The sequence below is a fragment of the Montipora foliosa genome, chromosome 4 (assembly GCF_036669935.1).
Source record: "Montipora foliosa isolate CH-2021 chromosome 4, ASM3666993v2, whole genome shotgun sequence".
NCBI classification, from domain to species: domain Eukaryota; kingdom Metazoa; phylum Cnidaria; class Anthozoa; order Scleractinia; family Acroporidae; genus Montipora; species Montipora foliosa.
In genome coordinates, this window is record NC_090872.1 from 32,091,597 (window position 1) to 32,099,096 (window position 7,500).

Genomic DNA, 7,500 nt, shown 5'->3' on the forward strand with positions numbered 1-7,500 from the left:
CAACCGACCGATTTTTCTATTAGAACAATTAGAAGAGCGAAGGGGGAATTCAAAGTCGGTCAGAACACCGCCGAACGAATTTCCACTAAGTGTAGTATTCTCATTGCGAAACAACTTCTATACAGGCTGGAGCTGTTCTCTTATTTCAGAGATTTTAAATTATAAAAGGAATTTGACCTGATGAAATTTCGAACACCCTTATTTCAGAGATTTTAAATTATAAAAGGAATTTGACCTGATGAAATTTCGAACACCCTTTGCCTTCACTGAGGAAGGACCGTCATCACTTTTCTCCACTTTTCCACGTCTTTCACCAGAGCGAAGCGTAGGAAACCTTTGTATGCTGAGCAAGATGGTCCGGGCTGTTCGTGAAGTTTCGACAACCTAAGGGAAAGTTATACTTAGAGTGTCTCTTGACTCAAACAAGGAGAAACTTTCAGCGACCATAGTGAGACATTGCTTTGATTATACATGAATTAAGCTTTTAAAAAATGAGGCCGAAACCTGAGGAGGCAACATTGCATTCCCCGCGTATATATACGTAAAGAGTAGCATAAGACCCATTGTTGTCTGGATAACGAAAAAATCTCGATATTTCATGAGTGCGGCGCGCAAAGGATCAACAAATGGCCCTAAAAGATCACTGAAAACGTACCGCACTGTCACCTGGGACATAAAGTGCCACGAGCTCAATTTTCGAGTTTGAAAGTAATTTTCCAACGATGTTTCGGTGTGGTGTTGTTAAGTTCAGCGGTAAACTAGTTTCCTTAAATGGTAGAATTGCTGTTGGGGTTAAGGGAGATGCTCAATCTTAACGCGACGGTTCGTGCGTGGAATTAAAGGGAGATCATAATAGGTCTTACAAAACGTGGAACCCCTCTGGACCCCACTCGAGAAGAGAAAGAAAACAATGGTTCGAGGATACGAACATGTACTTTTTGAAATGGGTTTGATAAGCACCGAGTACTATGATTCATGTGACTGATTGAAACTCCCAATCTAAATCGTAAGTGCGATCCGTGTTTGATTTAAAGAGGCAAACCTTGTGGTAAAAATAACTACGCATCGTTCTGACGAAGCGATACAATGTAAAATAGTCCCCTGAGAGGACATGCGGTTTCTAGAAAAATACGAAACCCAGGAAGATTGAGGGAAAGAGAAAGAGATTGTACAACAAGAGATCAGGGAAAGACGCTGACAAACGGAAATATCGTGATTTTCAGAAATCACTTCAATTCAGAATGAAAAAAGCCCAAGATGATTATATAGTGGTATCTCTTAACACTGATTTGAAAAAAAAAAAACCTTGGAAATTATGGACGTATATTAAGTCAAAAAGATAGGATCAAGCCGGGATTCCACCTTTGAAAGTAAATGGCATTGTTATGACACAGCGGTAAGAGAGCAGAAAACACTAAGTAACCAATTTCAACAAGTGTTTACTCAAGAGGATTTATCTACTCTAAATAAAGGCTTTAGTTGAATTCCAGCAATGGACTATATAGCATTCAATAAAGTTCGAGTGGAAAAGCTTCTCAAGAATTTAAATCACAGGAAAGCCAATGGTCCAGATAGAATACCAACTATCTTGCTTAAAGAGACAGCATCTGAGATAACTGACATCTGAGATGTCGATATTTCTCCGACTTGAACGAATCGTATGTATGGAGGTATATTTATGACAAAATTCAATGGTCAGTATTTGGAATAAAATCGTCCAAATCATGAATGCATCAATCCAAAGCTGAATGGCAACAAGCCGATTCTGCAAATGGCCATCACGGAAAGAGGCATAACGCAAAAAGCCATAACGTAAATAGCCATAACGCAAATAGGTATCACGCAAATAGCCATAACGCAAACAGTTATCAAGCAACAAGGCATGACGCAAAGACGCATAATGCAAATAGCCAAAGGCAAAAAGGATAACGCAATGAGGTATAACGCAGAGCCATAACGCAGAGACATAATTTAAAAAGGAAAAAAAGATCGATAGCAATTGCATGTTCTTTCAATTCAACAATCACTCGACGTTTTTTTAGAGCTAAAATTACTTACGGAGTACACAGCTAGTCTCCATTCTTCAAAGGGCCTTTGCGTTATGCTTTCCTGCGTTATGCCTTTCTGAGCTATGCCTTTTTGCGTTATTCCTCTTTACGTTATGGCTATTTGCGTTATGGCTATTTGTGTTATGCCTTTTTGCGTTATGCCTTCTTGCGTTATGCCTTTTTGACCCGTAATGCCTCTTTCCTTGATGGCCATTTTCAGAATCGGCCTGTTGCCATTCAGCTTTGGATTGATGCATTCATGATTTGGACGATTTTATTTCAAATACTGATCATTGAATTTTGCCATAAATATACCTCCATACGTATGATCGAAGCCAGAGTCCTGGCCTGGCCTGACTGGTCTAATGCTCATGTGGTTCCTTTGTTCAAGAAATGAGTAAAACACGACCCGGAAAACTACAGACCAGTGTCTCTGCAGTGTACTATGCAAGCTTATGGAACATATAATCCACAGAAATATTATGGACCATCTTGAAAACCATAGCATTTTACATCCAAATCAATATGGATTTCGTAAAAACCATTCCTGCGAGACCCAGTTGTTATTAACAGGGGAAGACCTGGCACTAATTGTTGACAATGGTAACTTGAAACAAATAGACTTGTTAATAGTAAACGTCAGCAAGACATTTGATAAAGTTGCCCATCAAAGATTAATTAGAAAACTGCAGTATTATGGAATTCAAGATTAAACTCTTGTTTGGATTGAGGCATGGCTCACAAATAGAAAACAAACCGTGGTGGTAGACGGGGCATCCTCAAAGCCAGTAACTGTTACATCTGGATTGCTACAAGGCACAGTACTTGGGCCTTTAATTAATTTTCCTCTTATTTATCAATGATAGATAGCCTGGAATGCACATTACGGCTATTTTCCGACGATGCGTTGCTCTACCACACAATCAATGATCATCATGATGCGCTGGCCTTGCAACATGACCTTGCTTAACTGGGGCAATGGGCTGAGTATTAGCAAATGGATTTTAACCCCTCTAAGTGCTATATGAAGATGTCTGTCCATAGGAAGAAAGCTTCGATAAATGTGAACTACATTCTGTATAACAAGTACCCTTATCTTGGAGTTTTTCTGTCCATTGATCTACGATGGAATTATCATGTAGACAGGGATTGTTAAAGGGGCTAGGTCACGCTATTTTAGGCATTTTCAGCACTGATCGAATGGTCATAGAATTAACTAAAATATCAAAATAACTGTTCAAAACTATAGAAGAACTCTAACAAAGCACAGGGAAGCCAAGAAGGGACATGGATGGACAAAACTGGAGAGGATTGAAATGGATTGAATTTGGGTAAATTTGAAAAACGTCGGCCCACCTTTTTTCAAATTTATATCAGTCTATATCAAAATGTCATTTACAAAGCTTGAAAATCATTCTCTGTTGTTATGTGGCCGTGATTTTGCAAATGAAAGACTCTTGCTCTGCGAATTTGACGTTTAGAGCCCATAATTAACAAAATTAAACAAAATTACCTAAAATAGCGTGACCTAGCCCCTTTAAGAAAGCTAGTTCCGTTCTTGGTTTAGTTAAAAGGAATTTGCATCCCTGCTCAGAAGCCACCAAGCGCGCAGCTTACATTACACATGTGAGGACTCATTTACAGAGTTCGACACTTATTTTCTTATTATTATTTGCCTTTTGGGCAACCAGTTTTGTTTTTTTGGTTGCCCACCTTCTAAAGACCTATTGCCCATTAAACTTAAAGGAGGCTTGTAAAAATGTCACTTTTGTGCAAAATGTGTTTGACAGACCAACGCGACTCGTGCTGTATGTCCATGATGTTAGAGAAGCCTTCACAGTTTTGCTTTGACAAGCAGATCTTTAAGCGATTTTCCTTTTGTATGGGAGATCAAGGGAGGTTCCTTGAATATCTCTCTGAGATTAGGCTTGTTTTGAATTCAATGCCATTTGTCAAATATGTTCTTTAAGTCTTTCAAAGCTGATTGAAATTGCGTGACAAAAGGTAGAATTGTCTTGTGCGTTTGCTCGATTTCAAAGTATCGTAGCGTATTTGGCCGTGCGAAAACTGGATTCCATTGAAACAAACATTCTTTTCGCGCGGGGAAAAATGGCGGCTACGAACAAGTTACTTGCGGCTAAATACAGGAATTGCACCGACCAGCGGTCTGGGTGAAAACATTTGTTTGTTGTTGGGGCTCTCATTCTCGCGGGCTCAAATTTGTAATATCTGCACAAGTGAATGAGTGGGACTAGGTTGGGTGCAATTCCTGTATTTAGCCGCAAATAACAAGTTCCTCCTTCCAGTCTATTTTGAGGTTTGTACCAAAGCAGCAAAGAGATGTAAATTTGTTTATTTTTTTTAGCGTGTTTGCGGTGACTACGTCATGTTACTAGTCACTTTCTTCATTGCAAATCAAATCATTCCGAAAAATATTAGTCGAACAAAAATTCTGATTGCCCGATCGGGCAAGTCTTACAGTTGTTTTACTTACCCACAGATATATTTCGCTTGCCCCGGGAAATCGGGCAAGCGTTAGTGTCGAACACTGCATTTAGAGTATGGCTTAGGCGTGTGGGACCCTTATAGGCAAGAACAAATGGACAAGATTGAGGCAGTTCAACGTCGGGCAGTTCTATTTATAAAAGGGGACTACGACCGGTATTCAAGTGTCACTTAGATGCAGAAATTATGGTCATTAGAACCTTTGGAAGCAATACGAAAAAGACATTGTCTACAGACATTTAATTTAGCAGTTAATAACAACATTGCGTTGCCCATTCCTAAATATTTTCAACATTCAGTAAGATCTACTAGAAGATTTACAGTTAATTAATTTATTCAACCTAGGGTTCGGTGTGATTTTGACTCATACAGCTATTTCCTAAGAACGATAAGAGACTGGAATTGTTTACCAGTGCTTTCTGGGAAAGTTTAAAGCGTCTGAATTAATATCTTGACCAAACTCGCACATAGTTTTAGCACAAGGTTTTTAAATTCATTTTCCTTTTTTTGTATATATTAGTATTGGTATGTTAACTATGTATTTATATCTGATATTTAATTTTGATTAATTTGTTAGTGTATACCATTTTAACTATTTATATGTATTTTTAAACTTGATTTAAAATTTAATTTTTGTCTCTTCTGGATACAAAAGTGTCGAAGAGAGTAAAGTAGAAGTGGAAGTAGAAGTAGAAATAAAAAGGGAATAGATTAATATTGGGATCGAGCATGTTGATCACTTACGAGTTCACTTCAACTTCTTTATCACAGCAAGTTGAAGCGCGAAGTGCTGTGGTTATTTGTTTTACTTTTCGTGTGACTTAAATACTATACATGAGAAACACTCGGTGTGGATCACCAAATTCAGCATGACGGTGGTTAATATAAACTAACCGCCGCTTGATTAACTGCTCGTCCACAAATCACCACAGAAAGTTCACATAAGTTAAGCTCTGCCGGGCAGGGTTGGTATCTGGATGGGAGGTCATGGAGAATTACGACTTATAAGATCCTTTCACAGACGCCAAATGCCCGTTTTTTCAATCGGAATACTAATATTTAACGGAATCTTGACCATTCATCACTTTAGTTCAGCCTGACAGCTTTTCCTATTTGTATTTCACGAAGCTGCGATGAAGTTTACATGAACGGATAAAAGAAGAATCAGAGAAGCGAAAATGAACCAAAAGACTAAAAAACAGAGCAGGCTTCAAGCTTCTGTTCTAATTCTAGCGAACGCACAATCAAACAGACCTCTGCTACAAGGGAACTGTTCTAATCTTCTGTGTAACGAGATCTTACCGCGCATTCGCTCATAACCGCAATTCCTTGCGCCTTTGACCACAATCCATTGCGTTTCGAAGAAAAATGTGTTTTTCTCCCGATGAGAAAGCTGCCTCGTTCGTTCGCTTGAGACTCGCTCACTGCGGCAGCAATAACCTTCTTCACTTTCATAAATTGCGTATTAAATGCAGAGTCAGAGCTAGTGAGGACGATTACGTAGTTTTAAGGTCATCCCAACGTGCAAGGGCACTCAACGAGAACATAGTTCAAAACCACTTAAACAAAGCATTTTTAAACGTATTTTAGTATTTAAACGGTAGATATAGGCATATTTTTATCGCCTAAAAATTTTTCATCTGAAAGTCTAGTGATCCGAAAATATAGGGTTCAAAACTTACCTTTTCGAAATTTTCAGCCAGAAAAAGGGCTCCCTAAAATTCTAGGTTACCTTTTTAGGGTAAAAATCCTAGGAGCGGCAAGCAAGCAAGAAATTTTCCGAAAATTCTAGATGTCAAATCGTATTCCGAACAGATATTTTCCGAAAATTGACGTTGGGTGCCCTTGAAGGTGCCTTCCTGTCATTAAGTGCTTCCTCAATCATCAGCTATTCACACAGGGCAACTAAAGTGGGCTGATTAGTTTGCCGCAAGACACATGCCAACATGAACTGTGTTAATTTGATATTCTAATATCTCAACCCCGTTAACATTAATAAACTCCGACATGACATCCTAATGTTGTTAGCTAATTATGGCAAAATATTTAGAATATGTGTAACTTTCAGCGAAGAAAGGAATGATTACAAAAAACGCTAATTTTGAATTCACTTTACAGCACTGAAAAAAAAATAGGGATAATCTGAGTAGTCACCCAGACAGTCTCTCAAAAGATTATTTAATAAGTAGGAAACTACCTCCAACAAAAAAAAAATTAATACAGAAAATACTGGTAATTTATATGGCATCATCACATTCCTTTCCATGCCGATATTTTTAGTAGAAGCAGCTAGTTGAAAGAGCTCCTTAAAAGCTCAACAAGTCGTCAAAGGAATGTAGGTAATTTGCTCCATCATTTCTGACGGAATTAACAGTCCACAAGATTTATAATGCAATATTGACAAGCTTTGTGAAACAAGGAAAAGTGTCTTTTCGAGAAGTTTCCTAATTTAACAGTCAAGTACATTCTCGTCACCAGAGCCTTGGATCAACACAAGGCTCTGGGAAACACTCTATCTAGGAGAACATGCGCCGTATGGTTCTTGTAGCCAAAATTGGCTATTTGACCCTTACGGCGCCTGCTCAGTGCTAACATGAATGCACCAATTAGAGACGATTTTGATTGTTCTTCACGAAAACTAATGAGAAGACAGTTTGTTTCAGGGTTCCCCAGAGCTCTTCCTACCCTCAAGCAAGAGAAGAGCTCTGAGATCGAGATTGCGGTCAATTACAGTCAAGTCGTACACAAGCCATTGACCTTGTCCTGGGTGAAGATTTTGTAGTGTTGCTCCTCCATCCATGGATGGGATACTTGTCTATCGTAGGGCTATCCCCTGAAAAATGTGTCAACTGGTACGTTTGGGTGAACAGAGACAGTGTAGCCCAAAATGAATTTTCTAACATTCTGGAAGACATCTTTATGAGTTAATGCGACTTGCCGAGTTCTA

General features: G+C 38.7%; 1 protein-coding gene across 2 annotated transcripts in view; it reads right to left on the minus strand.

Moving 5' to 3' along the window:
* Window positions 1-7,500, minus strand: part of LOC138000641 (tolloid-like protein 1) — a 49,193-nt gene that overhangs the window by 33,490 nt on the left and 8,203 nt on the right. The gene's annotated exons all lie outside the window — the stretch shown is intronic.